This window comes from Euprymna scolopes, chromosome 9 (genome assembly GCF_053919585.1).
Source record: "Euprymna scolopes isolate OS-2025 chromosome 9, ASM5391958v1, whole genome shotgun sequence".
Classification (NCBI taxonomy): domain Eukaryota; kingdom Metazoa; phylum Mollusca; class Cephalopoda; order Sepiida; family Sepiolidae; genus Euprymna; species Euprymna scolopes.
In genome coordinates this window covers 130,005,882-130,022,750 of record NC_136490.1, presented here as the reverse complement: position 1 = coordinate 130,022,750, position 16,869 = coordinate 130,005,882, and the positions used below count along the sequence as shown (strand labels likewise).

General features: G+C 33.1%; 1 long non-coding RNA gene across 1 annotated transcript in view; it reads left to right on the top strand.

The window, feature by feature from the left end:
* Positions 1–281: 281 nt before the first annotated feature.
* The window catches only part of LOC145284831 (uncharacterized), a 228,395-nt gene continuing 211,807 nt past the window's right edge, over positions 282–16,869 (top strand). Inside the window, exon 1 of the long non-coding RNA XR_013868898.1 lies at positions 282–1,041. This is a non-coding gene — a long non-coding RNA (uncharacterized LOC145284831). The remainder of the gene's footprint in view (positions 1,042–16,869) is intronic.

Below are 16,869 nucleotides of genomic sequence, written 5' to 3'. Positions count from 1 at the left end.
AGAGAAGAGACGAGGAGGGATGCAGAGGCAGCAGGTAGAATGATGAAGTCATCAAACTACACGCATATCATATTCGCCTGCTAAGTCTGAACGAATATCTGACAGTAGTTGCATCTGCCTCCGTCATAAGTTATCACTAAAGAGAGAGAGAGAGAGAGAGAGAGAGAGAGAGAGAGAGAGAGAGAGAGAGGGGTGGGTGGGTGTTGGAATTGATATACTAATTGGATTTGACAGAGAGAGAAAGGGGAGGCTGAGAAGATGTGCTTTAACACCTAGCAAACAGTGAAATATGTAGGTAGAGAGAGAAAGGCGAGCAGAGTTAGTTCTAAGAGCGAGCGAGTGAGCGAGAGAGAGAGAGAGAGAGAGAGAGAGAGAGAGAGAGAGAGAGAGAGAGAGAGGAAAGAAAAAGGGGGGTTACGGATGTTGACAACTCTTTGAAAGAGGCGTTCTTACTTTATCAGCATCATCAGCATCCTCAGCATCATACCCAGACTCCAGTGATGACGTCCGCTCCCCCACACTCTCTTTCCCCCTATCTCTGCTAACACCGAAAGCAAGAAGACAAAACGATAAAAAAATTCCGATACAACGAAGAAGCCGCTTGAATCGAACGTGCGACGCGACAAAGTTGAAAGAGTTTCGCGAATATTTAGCTGGTGTTTTTTTTTTTTAAACACTGCGAAAAGTGCGTTCGTCATCTTTCTACACTAAAACAAAAACAAAAAGAAAACAACAGCAAAAAAAAATCAGAAACTCTAATTAAAACACTTAATTTTTGTAATTAATTTTTTTTTCTAAAGTAAAAAAAAAAAAAAAAATCGGAAAAACATTTCATGAAAAGACTAAAAAGTCCGCTTAAAATCACTTCAAGACCAAAAGTGTTTAATTTAAAGATAGAGAGATTAAAAATTTAAACTAATTTAATCGAAAACACTTTTATTGAAAAAAAAAAAAATCGAAAAGAAGACGTACAACATTGACAAAAAACGATTCTTTTTCACGTTCGAATCACGATGAACTTTTTTAGTCAACTTTGTTCAGGTAAGAATGTTATATACTTTATATTAATCTGAATCAGACAAACGTAAACACGCAGACGTACGCAAATACACACAAACATACACACGTAAATGTACATACCAACTTTATTATTTATTCTAGAAACTGTTTAATTTCTATTGTCATATATATATATATATATATATATATATATATATATATATATATATATATATATATGCGTGTGTGTGTGTGTGTAAGCATAATCGATCTATCTATCTTTCTATCTACATATTATATAAAAGGAACTCTGTGTGTCTGTGTGTATGTATGTGTGTGTGTGTTCAAAACGGCTGGTCTGATTTTTATGAAATTTCACACGAAAATACTTTATGTGTCTGGCAGTGTACTTAGATTGGTTTTGTATGCGAATGTCTTCGATAAGTATCGATAATCGATCGTCCAATAATCCGATGAAAAAAGGAACAGACGATTTTGGCGAAAGTTTACACCTTACACAGCCTAACATCACAAGTGCATTTGAGAAGTTTTATTACCACAGAAGCCGAGATGCCCGATATATAAAGTTAACAGTAGGTTCTTTGATATGAAAGAGGCGCGTTCGAAATAAAGCACAACTGCGTCATGATACATGACTTTCATTTCAACTTTAATTTAAACAATTATCACCGCACAAGCAGTAAGGCCAGGCATATAAAATTGAGAGTAGGTTCTTTGATATAAAAGGGGTGCATCCGAAATGAATATTCCTGTTTAAAGCGCAATTCAAGCATGATAATTTTTGCATTTTAAACATTAATTCAAGCTATAATATAAAAACAATTTTATAAAACTAACAGTAGGTTCTCTACAGTGCAATGTAGACTAAGTCACTGCAGAGAGGCATGTGAAGCTTCCTCAGAGTTCACCCCAATGGATCCACAACTAAAGCAAGCAATAAATCGATTTGATTGAAAACTGGGCGATTTCATCGATTTCAATGATCTATGTGTGTGTGTGTGTGTGTGTGTGTGTTTCTGTGCTTGTGTGTGTGTGTGTGTGTGTGTGCAACTGTGCTTGTGTGTGTGTGTGTTTCCGTGCTTGTGTGTGTGCTTCTGTACTTGTGTGTGTGTATGTGTGTGTGTGTGTGCGTGCGTGCGTGCGTGTGTGTGTGTGTATGTGTGTGTGTGTGTCGAAAAGTGACCGTGTCTATTTGTCGGTCTTTCTGTTTGCGTAAAGAACATTTGCTACTAAACTTTTCTGTCAATTATTGGTCTACAGACTTGAAGCTTGATTTATCAGGGATGGGACCTGTGGGGGAAAAATCTGTTTTGGTGTTTAGTCAGTAAAAATAGCTGCTCAGATGTCAACATTGAAAATAAATTGGAACTTGGCCAGTGTTAGCTGACTCAACGTTTTATTTCTACGCATGCGCAAATATGGATTTATAAGTTTAACAGCGCTATTTTTAAGTATTTTATCCGTTTGGACGTGACTGAAATGGTAACGAATAAGACCGAACAGGTATATATGTTTTGTTTTCGATTCTAGCTAATGACATCTCAGTCAAATTAAAAAAAAAACATCTTTGAAATCACTACTATATATTGGGTACAATAGAGAATTAACTCTATAATAAGAAATATGAAATATGCATCAAATAAAATATCATATTTATATGCATTTTAATATATATATATATATATATATATATATATATATATATATATATATATATATATATATATATATATATATATACTGGATGCTTGCTAGTATATATATATATATATATATATATATATATATATATATATATATATATATATATATATATTGTTATTTAATCTTCATGAAGGGAACCAACTTCCATAAAGTCATAAAAAATGGCAGTTTTTATACGCATACAATTGTTTCGGCCGTCCTCAACGACACGCATGTTTATGATGTACAGAATATATAAAAAAAATACAAAATGTCAATTTGTTGAGGAGGCTTTATCAGTGCCGATAATTTTTTTTGTTGAATTTATAGAAATGTATGAGCTTTATGTGATACTCCAGCTTAATAATTTTTTAGGGGTGAAAAAGCCAACGAATTTAACGAGGTTCATACAAGAGTGCTTAATACCGGAGTAGGGCAAGATATATTATTTATTTGTTTTTTTTTTTCGTTTAATGCTTTTATATATATATATATATATATATATATATATATATATATATATATATATATATATATATGTACTTAAATTTGCACAATTTTTGCTACATTGTAGATTCTATAGAAAGGCACACATATTGAGGTTATTCACTGGTTCTTTTGACTTTTTATTGATATTAGCCGGGAGACACGGCATTGTCCGTGATGTAATGAGGATTAACAAATGTCACAGCCTCCCATACTTTTATTAACATCGAAATCGGTGAAATCATCCAGTTTTTAAATCAAATCTATTGCTCATCTGCTGTAGTTATGGACACCCCCATCCGCAGCTTATCTAGAGGACGCTTTACGTGCCTCCCCGCAGGGATTTAGTCCACAAACCAATGTATTCTACAGTAAACCGTAGAGAATCTACTGTTGCTTTTGTAAAATTATCTGTAAACAATGGTTTGAATTAAAGTTAAAAATACAAAATTCAAGTATCATAGTTCAATTGTACTCTAAACAGAAAAGTTCATTTCTAAGCAGAAACATTCATTTCGAACGCGCCCGTATTATCCAAAACCAACTGTTGATTTTATGAAATTATTTTTTACATAATCACTTGAATTAAAGTTAAATTTACAAAAGTCACGTATCATGGTTCAAGTGTACTCTAACAAGAAACATTCATCTTGAACGCGCCCCTGTCTCATAAAAATCTTCCTTCTTTAATTGTATTTTTTCGATTTTCAATTATCGATTTTCGATTATCGATTTTCGATGCTTATCAACGCAATTCGATGCAAAACCTATCTAAAACCACTCCCAGACGCATCAGGTACTTTCGTGTGAAACTTCTAAAATATCGATCTAGCCGTCCAATTCATAGGGAACGGACTCTTTCTCTCTCTCTTTCTCTCTCTCTCTCTCTCTCTCTCTCTCACACACACACAGTCCCTTTTATGCAATAGTAGAGATAGATAGATAAATATTTTGTGTTTTTCATACATTCTGTCTCCACGGCATTTCATTTTTTATGTATCATATATTTTATCTTCACGCACATATACACATGTGCATACACGCATATATATCAACCATAATGACAATATATGTTCTTGTTCGTTTTTTTCCCCTCCAATCGCATATCTGAACACGATGACAATTAAAGGGACCTCGATCGAGAAAATTTTGTAAAGAAATAAACAGGACGAGACAGTGACGTGTATTAAACATCAAAATCTCATTATCTGAAGAGTGTGAGTTCAATATCTATACAAGGTAGCACATTATCATTTCATGTTCAATCACACAATTTCCAAAAATAATATTCGAGAATAAACGTGTTTTAAATAGTCGATCGTCAGAAGGTAACTAAATGTTATCCAGATGTAAAAAAAAATACTATTTTTCGACGTTTGATGATTTATTTCACAAATTTTATATTCTTCACAGCAATTTTGGATGGAATGTACACGAAGATTATAAAAAGAAAGAATAGCATATTTTCGGGTTTAACTTCTGTAGATGTCAAGGAACATCTTTGTTTAGGGTTCCTCCTGAAATAGCAATATTCATTACATTACGATTGATCGGTGAAAATGTAGATGAAGCATTCTTTTAATCTGTCCGTGTTCGAATATCTCACTATGCATTCTTTAGTTGTGATTGTTCCAGTTGATTCCTAGCCAATATTGACCATCATCATAATTCTGAATAGTGCAGTTGTTTATATATAATCGTATTGATTCGAATACGGATTTTAAATATTTACACTATTATATATATATATATATGTGTGTGTGTGTGTGTGTGTGTGTGTCTGTGTGTGTGCGCGCATGTGTATACGTGTGTGTATGTGCCTGTGTGTATTAAGAGGTATATTTGGTAAAAAAAACAAAAAACAAAAAAACAGGAAAAAGTGCTCGATACGTTGTTAGAGATAAACATGTTTTAATTATTTAAACCTCGGGAGTATTTGCTTAAATCATTACAAGGTTTTTTCTATAGACTGGATAAACAAATTATCCGGCCTGTGTCATCAGACAATTTAAACACAAATAAAGCGTAAGAAAATTTATTTTGGCTTAAATTGTCTGATGACATAGGCTGGATAATTTGTTTATCCGTCTATAGTAAAGATAGAAACGCAGAGACACATCTAATATGCGTGCATGCGCGCATACATATGCATACACAGAGAAACACACACGCACACACACACATATATATGTATATATAAACATACACAAATGGAAATCTCCACTGGGAATAATTACCTTGCTATTCTTCCCTTCAGATATACAGTTAGTTTTATAGTACTAATAGAATTCATCTATGCATGAGGGAAAGCATGGTTTAATAAATAAACAATTATAAATTTTTTATGAAATTTCTGTTCCTTGTATTGAAAGTAGTTAAAGAATGTAAAGTATTTATGACATTAGTTCTATTAAGCTATTTAATGGAAAAACGTTGCTTAACATATTTTTAATAAAAAAATTGTATTTAGAACATAAAAACGTGTGTATATATATATATATATATATATATATATATATATATGTGTGTGTGTGTGTGTGTGTGTGTGTGTGTATGGCGATACATTTATCATGACAAATGTCTAGATACATAATGAGTACAAACACTGGCGGAGTATAACACAAACATACATATGTGTCTGCATGTGTGTGTATGTGTGTGCATGTATGCATGTGTGTGTGTGTGTATGTGTGTGTGTGTGTGTGTGCGTGTGTGTGTGTGTGTGTGTGCCAACGTGGATTATCTGAAAACTTCATTTGTGTTGGAATACTACCCAATAACGTTAGAATTTTCAGAAGTCGAAGTTTTGTCAGTTTGACTTTTGGTCTCACAATGTATCTACATATAATCTTATATAAATATTTCCAGTATTTATCTTGACAGTGTTCTATGCGCAAGTAGAGCTATGTAGTGAGTTTTAAAAATATATATAGCAATTCGCGAGGATTTGTCATATGTATTTTCCGCGTTTTACACCTGTTTGGATGAAACGCGGAAAATTCTGTGTAGCTTAATTGCTATATATATTTTCCAAACTTACTATATATATTTAAGTATATATATAAATATATATATATATATATATATATATATATATATATATATATATAAGACAGATTAATCAGTAATAAAATCGCTAAACCTGATTGATATATATATATATATATATATATATATATATATGATTAAGGATTAATACATTGTGGAACGATAAAATTGTCGCCCTGGAAAAGAAGATACGATCCCATTTTTATTCGATGAAAAAGGTATTCTCTTTTTTGCTGCAAACCATCTACTAGTTATTCAGTTGCTACAGTTGCAGTTCCTAGGAGCGACAGGAGCTATTCTATCATGTCTGAAAGTGACACAATGTTCAACGAGCGAGATCAGAAATTCGCCACTGTATAACTCATGCTATTTACCAAGTCATGACAACAGGACCATTTCCAGCAGCCTCAAAATGAATCGTTCAATTGCCACGAATAACAGAAACATGCCCAGGGTAATGAAAAAGTTTCCAGCAATGGTTATGGTCCTTGGTGTAGTTGTAAGTGAGGGCCAAATCATGCCACCCTAATATCTTCGAAGTCGGCTTGAAAGTCAACACCAAATATACCTGCGTGTGCTGAAGAGTGTGGCAATCTCCCGCTGCAATTACATAGCCGCTGGTAAACCCTAGGTGTGGCAAACGGACACTGCGCTGGCCTCCTAGTCCAAAGAGACCCAGGCTTGGTTTCAGAAGGAGTGCTACGATTTTGTATCCTTTTTAATTTCCCCCTCCCCCGACTTGAACCTGGTTAACTACTTCGTTTGGTCCTATATCGAGAAAATAAACAACATAACCTCCCAAAACACCAAAGCTAGCCTGATCGCTACCATCTGCCGACTATTCGCCGAGCTCCCGTCGGTCTCTGTGGAAAAGGCATGCTCCCAGTACCTAACCAGTTTCGAGGTGGTGATTAAGGCTGAATGCGGCTTCATTGAATAGATGTTAGCTTTACTACATAATCAAGTTACCTGAATCGATTTTTCAATAAAAGTTTAAAAATAAAGATGAACGACAACTTTATCGTTCCACCCTGTACATTATATAAACTAGATACATACTCTCTCTCTCTCTCTCTCTCTCTCTCTCTCTCTATATATATATATATATATATATATATATATATAACCTGATATATATATATATATATATATATATGTATATGAATGAGGATGTACATTATATAAAGTAGATACACACTCCATATATATACACATATATATATATATACATATATATATATATATATATATATATATATATATATATATGTATATATATATGTATATGAATGAGGATGTTCGTCCATCGTTTGAGAAGATGACCGTGATCATGAAATTTTTCTGTGGGTCCATATATGGCTTGCTAGACCGATTTGATCTCTAAAGTATTTATCTCAGGTTGAACACCGGTGGGATTATCTTTGGACAATCTACCGTAAAGGAATTGTTTTGGGTGCCTTGAATCAGGCATGCGGCATATATGACCTGCCAACGAACCTGGAACTGTTGTAACATGGTTTGTACTGATGGGAGGTTTGGCCAGGCTAAAACCTCTTTGTCTGATATCTTGGCTTGCTACTTGATTTTCAACAATCTACGGAAGCATGTTATAATAAAATGGTTCAGTATATGGCACGTCCGGCATATATAGTCCAAGTTTCACAAGCATACATTAATATAGTAAGAATCAAAGCTCATTATACCTGAAGTTTGGTCTGCAACCGAATTCCCCTACACTCTAACACAGTGGTTTTGAGACGTCCAAAGGCAGCATCAGCCTAGGCGATCCTGCAATCAACTTCATCGTCTATGTGTATTGCCTTTGACAGAATACTGCCCAAGTAAGTGAACTTGTCCACAGCTTTTAGGTTGGTTCCACGAATTACGATTTGAGGTTCAGCAAACGTTTTTTCCAGGAGCAGGCTGCTACATTACTTCGGTCTTCTTTAGATTAATAGTCAGAATGAAGTCGCATACCTTGGAAAAACGATCAGCAAAATATTATATCGTGCTCTGTGTTGGCACTGAAGGCAAATTCATCAGCAAACAAAATGTCATATGATGGTGGTTTTAATCCTGGTGACAGCACATAGTCGTTTTAAGTTGAACAATTTCCCGTCTGTAATTTAAAAAAAAAATTACATTTTCATCCCAAACAAGGCCTATTGCACTGTCATGTAGGGGGTTACTATCAGGAACCTAAGTTCCAGGGGTACTATGTAGGGAGTTTAGCAGCAAGATGTCTGTTCACATTGCACTTGAACTTCTGCATGTCAGTACAGTTGGGGAAGCAGGAAACCGGAAGAGAATTCCAAAGTCCTGAAGTTCTGGGGAAGAAGCTATTAGATTAAAAGGCTTTCTTACATCTTGGGATCTCAACTGTGTAGGGGTGGGACTTTGCTGTTTGTCGGGGTTGTCGGGGTATTTTCGTTGAGGGAGTATAAGTGCTTGTAGTTCGTCAGAGCATACAGAACATCAAAATTTTAAAAACTTCATCCCCTAGGATGACCCCTTAAAATTTATTGTTTTGGGCTCAAATCAAGTTATTATGTTGAATCCATGTCCAAGGAACCTGTATCTGAAATTTCAAGTGTTTAGACACAAAACTGGCAGAGGAGTTTGGTAGAGTTCTCAAGGGTCAAATCGTTGAACTTTGCCCTCTTAACAGCCAAATTTCTGTCCGAAATCACACTAAAAGGATTTTTTCCAAATCTCAGTATCCTGTATATCAAATTTCGAGTCTGTAGAATGAAAATTGACAGAGTTATTGTGTAGGGAAATGTACACAGACACACAGACAGCTACACAGACACACAGACATGTTCACTTTTATAGATATATAGATATAGATAGATTTCCTATAATTTGAATTTCACAAAAATCGAAGATTTCTGTCTCTTTATACGAAAGGCTTCCACTCCATTTATAACTTATTTGAAAAAAAAAAAAAACTATATTAAACTAAATATAGCCCATATTACGACTTTTTATAATAAACACCCACGTCATAAAATTGATTATAACTTTTTATTAAAGTAATTCGCGAGTTAACCTTGTAATACAGATATCTAAACACATCTAACTTCATATATTTACTAGACTACCTGTGACCCATTGAATCAGTATACGTTATAGCTAGCTATGGATTAGTGCGTATATAAAATTTATACATAAACACGCAAAGATTAAATACGCGCGCGAAAACAAATATGGCAACCAATGCAAACAATATGGAATACATTGGATAATAAAGGTCAATATCATTGCTCTCAGATTAAATAAAAAATCGTTTATATAAGAGGGGTGCAATTCGCTGAAAAACATTGAAGACGGAAAGAAAAAAATACAACGAGGGACTGTGCGTTGTATAGGTCCATTCTACTTTTTGTGCATGTGAACAGCCTTAAAATATCAAGAAATAATAATAAATGATTGATTACGTAATATTTTACGGTGAGACCTTTTCAAAAGCAAATCTTAAAAACAAAAAATCTGAAAAATCCCCTACACACCCTCTGAAGTGTTTCTACGTAGTTTTAAAATGTCTGGAACTTATGACCCCCTTACTCTGTTCCCTCTCTTTTTACCCCACTCCAACTCGCCACCAAACTTGAAAAAAAAAATGCTAACAGTTATCTGTCTCGTTTACCGCCAGGCGCAAAAAAAGTGGGTGCTCATTTTACATTAAATTTACATAGGAAAGTGATCTCCCACTCTAAAATATTAAATTGTTATTATTTAAAAATATCTTTCTCATTCTTGTATATTATCTTTTAAGGCCTTAAAAACGTATTAGCCCAAATAAAAGTAGATTTTGATTCTTTTTAAGAGGTTAGTTGGTTGTTTTTTTACGGCATCTCAACCATTTTCAGGTAATTTAATGCCGAATCCAATGATTTTGAAGAATTTTTTTTTAATAGAATATATGTTTTTTTTCCAGTTGGTTTCTATTTAACCCATAGTTGGAATCCTAACAGGTTCTGCCACTCCGAATCAGAGTGAACCTGGGAGCAATGGCAATTAAAGGGTGGCTCCACACTCCCCAAAGCCCGCCAACTGGGGCTTCACCATCGGATATAGTTTAAAGTCGTATCCAGGACCTTTTTGGAGATAAACTCCGCTGGGTTAGGTCGTAAAAAAATACCAAATATATATTTTTTATATGTAAATTAAACAGGTGTTTTTTTTTGGGGGGGGGGTGTACCTTAGAAAAACATTTTGTCTTGATTTTTTTTTGTTTGTTTGAAAACAATTTCAACTTGCACTGAAATAATCGTTCTAAAAATTTGGAACACTAAAACCGGACATGGTTTTCTATTATCTCCGGTTTTATATCGATTTATTTATATAAGAATTCTTTAAAATGTAATATACAAAAATGTAAGAAAAAAATGAAATACGGAAAAGAAACATTCGTAAAATGCCGATATTATTTGTGTATTTTATTATTTAAAATTAAAAAATTAAGTAAAACATTTAAGCGGAACTATTTTATTTATTTATAACGTAAACCAATTAACAAATATTTTAGGTTTTATTTATGTTAAGAGTGTAGAAAAATAAATGGTTACCGTTGCAGTGAGAAAATCATTTTTAAAATTAAAGGAAGTTGAAATAGGATTTGCCGGTTAAATGGTTCTAATTTCTTCATCTTTTCTTAATCAAGCGGTTAGTAACAGTTATTTATTGTACGATTTTTCTTATGCTCCATTTTTTCCAGATATATATATATATATATATATATATATGTATAGTTAGTTAGTTAGTTAGTTAGTTAGTTATAAAATATATATGGCGATTAAGCTACACTGAATATTCCACGTTTCATCCGCTCTGGGATTCTTCAGGCTTATGCGCGAATTTTGTGGTTGTCTGTCCTTTTTATACATGTACCTTCTATCGAGATTTTAGTTTATTTTAGGATACTAGAAAGCTGATTGGCTAACTAAAATCTCAATAGAAGGTGCGTGTATAAAAAGGACAGACAACCACAAAATTCGCGCATAAGCCTGAAGAGTCCTATAGTGGATGAAACGCGGAATATTCAGTGGAGCTTAATCGCCATATATATTTTATAACTAACTAACTAGCTCTACCTACGTATTGAGCACTTTTGAAGTAAATACTTAAAGTTTACGCATAAATTTATACTTTCGTATATTAATTTTATGTGAGTAAATAAAGTAGTTATATGTATATATATAAACTAGATGTTATTGTGTGTTGATAGGTAAGTAGTTTCTTTTTATTAACACATGTTCAACGACAGAGCAAGCTGATCTGTGTAGTTTTTACGTCTTTAAACTGTCAATTACAGAATATATAAATACTTTGAATCAGAAATATATTTATTTTGTTTTTGTTTAAAAACAATTCCAACTTTCAATCAAAAATGCAAATAAAATTACTAAAATAACGATGTAAAAAAGAAAAAGGGATTCGTAGTTTTGTTTTTCTTTGCATATCTACATCGCGAAAAAACATTGTTAATTCAAAAACGTTTTCATGGCTTTGTTTTTATTTACTGAAGCATTTTTCAAACCGGATAGACGGTTTCAACGCCCAAGCAAGATTGTTTGATTTTTATAATATAACAGATGAAAATATACACATGCCTAACTTTATATAAATATAAACATATACACATATCTAATTTTATTTAAATACACATTGGTCTTTATCATAAAGTTGCAGGATCTTTTAAGTGCATTCAAATTTTCCATGAAAATAATAACTTTAACTTATGGGGTTTAAAATGTTAACGTTGTTTCAAAACTGATAAATTGGGTCATATTTAAATTGAACCGTTTAGAATCGCATTTTTTCCCTCGTCACAATTCATAAATCTAATTAGTTAAAAACAAACTAAAATCAATAATTTTCAACGTTCAGTTTGAAATTTCCAGACAAAAATAATGAGTCGTAATTTAGGTAACATAATTGCCATCCTCCTCCTTTCTGACAGGTACAAATATTCCGGATCAGAACAGAACTAAGTAAACAAAGGGTTACTGCACACACTGAGCCAAGTACATACAAATATAGAATACTGTTGAGCTTCTAGAAAGGACTTATCCTGCCTTGATAGAGTTCAAAATAGACTTCGTAGCCTTGCAGGAAATGTCCTTTTCTTTTCCCTGCAACCTCTTTCTCACAGAAGAGATGTTGCGAGTTTGTCTTTGGTTTATCGTTATTTTCATGGCAGGTGCTCGACTGACCTTCAATCTATGCCCTCCCCCTCGCCAAACTTTCGCAAGAAACACTCGTCTATCTTAAAACACTATCAATAATCCCCCCACTCTTTATCTGTGCCGAAACATAAACGTAGATTCCATGAACAAAGATTCTTTCTTAAAACTGCACATCTATGGAACTCTCTTCCGTTTGCCTGCTTTCCGGCTGAATACGATCTGATTGTCTTCAAGCCCAACGTAAACAAGTTTTTGATGAGCCGTTCCACTTAAGTTAACAAATTTACCGAATTTCCATTACTATCGATTACTATACTGTCCAATTGACTACTGTACACTGTTTAACGCTTATCCTCGAGTAGCCTCTGGGCCTTGATAAGTGGTGGCGCCTATGTAAAAAAAAACACTCTGCAAGACAGGTTAGGAGTCCCATTAAGAGATAGAATATTTACTCTCCGAGTCTAATTTAAATTTCTTTATAGACTAATTATAACAAACTAAATATTCTATATTTTACTTACTCCTATTCCTCTTTTCAAAGCTTTTGAATTGTTCAAATATATTTTCGCATCTATTTGCTAAACGTCTTTATGACGCCTCTCAGGGAGTTCACAGTTGAGTATAAAAAGGCTGGGACAAGTCTCTTGTTTAAATATTTTGCTGGCGTCGCCCTGACACTATTTCCTTTTCAATCGTGTACATCCTCTTAAATAATTAACGCTTTATTAGTATTTATTTTTCAGATTGAAATTCTTTAAACGTAAATTAAATAAATTTTGAATTCATGGAAGATTTGAAAACATGACTGCTAAACTATCTTTAAAATAGTTATATTTTACTGAATTTAGTAATAATGCCACAGATGGTTCAATGGGTAACAAAAAGGGCACGAGAGAAAATATAGATAAAACTCTCACAATAAGTTTATCAAAATCTTCAATACAACACATAAAGATAAAACAATTATGATTTTAGAATTCAGAGTTACTTGCGCATATAAATTAAACTTAAAACGGTCTTTCATTTATGATCCAGTGTATTGTTTTTTGCCAATAGATTATTTTGATATGTATTCTCTAATCATATTGTCATACTTCACCTTGAATTTCTATAACAATATATATATATGTTTTATTTTTTTTTATTACCGTTTTATCTGTTTGGTTATATATGTTTCGGATGTTGGACCGTGCTTACGATCTAATAGCCTCGTCAGACCTTACATATATATATATATATATATATATATATATATATATATATATATATATATATAAATATAAATATATATATATATATATATATATATATAGTAAGTTAATATATATGGCAATTAAGCTACACAGAATATTCCGTGTTTCATTTTCGTGGAAATTCGTCAGGCTCATGCCTTAGTATATATATATTATATACATATAATATATATATATATATATATATATATATATATATATATATATATATATATATATATATAAACTTATGAAGGATGTGATGCAGGTAAAATATTTTTACATGTTTTTCCACATAAGCAAAATAAACTTTATACTGTTCATTATTAAAGTGTTTTTTTATTCAATACGTCTGACGATAGGCTGTTCTTGTGAAAATGTTCAAACGACATAATGTTTGAATTTGTCCGAATAGTCTTGAAACAATTGTAACTAACAATGAAATACAGTATTTGTTGCTATCAATCTATTCCTTAATATCTTGATTTTGTTAAAACAATATATATATATATATATATATATATATATATATATATATATATATATATATATAAGCAAGAAGATCTGATGTTGTCCGGGGTTGAATTAGAATCAATGACGTATTTTTATTGTCATCAAAATCAGTGAAATCGCCCATTTTTCAATCAAATCGAGAGAGCCTGCTCTTGTTTGGGGATCCACCATGATGCACTGAGAGGAAACTTCACATGTCTCCTCACAGAGACTTAGATCACAATACATTGTCGTCTACACTACTCTGTAAAGAACCTACTGCTGATTTTATAAAATTCTTTTTATATAATGGCTAAAAATAAAGTTTAAAATGCAAAAGAATAATATCCTAGTTCAATTGTGATCTGAGCGGTAAGAATTCATTTCGAACGCGCCAATGTCTTATCAAAGAACCTACTGCTGATTTTATACACCAAGCCTGTTTGCTTATGCGGTGATAAAACTTATAAAATTCACTTGTTATATTAGGTTCTATCAGAGTAATAAGTTTGGTCTGGGTGTGTTCTTAGACAGGTTTTATAGCGGAAACATCCGATAAGTATCGAAAACCGATAATCAGAAAAAATCCGATTAAATAAGCAACAATCCAATTTCGACCAAAATTAACATAACAAGTGAATTTGACAAGTTTTATTACTGTACAAGCAGAAGGACCGGGCGTATAAAATAAAACGTAGGTTCTTTTATAAAGTGAAGGCGCGTTCGAAATGAATATTTATGTTTAAAACACAATCAAACCATGGTACTTGATTTTTGCATTTTAAACTTTGATTCAAGCCATTATACACGAATAATTTAATGAAATCAGCAGTAGGATCCCTACAAGACAATCTACCCTAAAAACGTTCACCAACGACACTATCCCTTCTTCTCTCTGTTTTTCTCCCCTTATACTTTTTACTGATTTTTCTAACAAATACGAACATTTGTTGGGAGTGTCTGCATTGTATAAATCAGATGCTAATCTGAATAGCCAAGCGCGTTTAAAAAGGCCCACTTTGTGGTTGAAATAAATTTATAATGAGATTGGGTTGTATTTTTCTTTTAATTGATACGTATGCTTTGTATCATATTTAGTTCTCACACTAAGGATTTTCCACAGAAACTGCCTTATTTTGTCGTCGATGAAGACTGAAAGAGACGGACAACGCCGGAAAATTTCGGATACGGACATACGTATATACTATGGCACGCATTTTATAAAAGTGCGAACCATGAAACATATAGATGACAATATTACACTATAAATAACCATCCTCACAAAGAGAAGATAATGCCAGGGAGAGTAAAGCTTCTAGGCTCGAACTGGATCATTCCTTATCCTATCAAAGAAGTTTCTGAGACTACCATTGGATCCCCTATTTTCTCATGTCCATCAGTGAAGAGGAATTTTTGGTATAGAATAAAATTAAGCCGCAATGTCCAAGTTTAACAGAACATACCTTGTGGGTAATTCAGTTTTAGTCTATAGTCTATTTGTTTTACTCCCTTTATCTCTTCCTAATCTTTCCTCCGGTAGTCTCTAAGTTGCCATACTGATCACCTAGGAAAAATCTTCGACTTGGTATGAGAGGTTACTAAACATGCCAACAAAGTTTATCTTTATGAAAAGTGGTAGAATTCTATCCTAGCCCATCTTCTTTGTTTTTGATATGTCCCAAGAAATGGATATGTCTTTTGATAATTACTATTTAATGATACTTTGATAGCCCGTGTCATTATTTATGTCCCACGCATTGCATGCTAACAAATCGACTGCTATTTTCTCTCTCTGATATTTCACGCCAAAAGGATATAATTGTTTTAAGTAGCTGAGTGGTCCTGGCGCACTGAATAATAATATAGTAAGTCGACTTAATAAACCAGTGTTCGTAGTCGAAATTATCATGTCCTTAAGCGTGAAGCTTACAGCGTATCTTTCGACGTCTTCCTCAAGCTAGCCTACCAGTGGATATTTATGTCATAATCACATTCTTGTGAGGAAGAATCCTGATGTACTTCATTATTCATGACATCAGTTTTATTGTTTTTTTTCTTCTCTTTCTTTTCTTGTTTTCTTCCTTCATATTTTATACATTTATGTTTTTCATTAGCTTTGGCGATTTTTTGTAATAAATGTACATTTTGTCCCTTTTACATTTTCCTGTATTTAAGGTAAAAGAAATAATCATAATTTTAAAGGTGAACACACTATCTTTTAAAACGACCGGATATCTGCGCATTTCATTCGTTTGCTTTGCATGGGCGCATTTCAATGATTGCAGGCAGACACTTTTATTTTGTCGTCGATGAAGATTGAAAGAACAACATATGTGATGCCGGTTTCATGAATCCACGTCCTTTTACAATTCGTTTACTATTTCCACTTTGCTCCAATATAAACAAAATTGTGTAATCGAACATAATTTAACGAAAACAGAAATTCTAAAGTGGAATTGCATTTCGAAGAAATAAGAATTAATCTTATTGCAAAGGTGAAATATGCTGTTTATTTTAGTGACTGACTATCAATTCAAGATATTTAAATCGATTTCAGTCATGTCAAAAGAGCAATAACTATCCCTTATGTTTGCGCAAGGACGCATGCCGTAGTAGATAAAGTACTTGGTTACATTCAGTTGTAAGGTATTCTCTTCTGGGGGTTAACAGTCTGTGAGAAGGCGTACCGCAAAGACGTGCTCGTGTCTGTCGTGCGG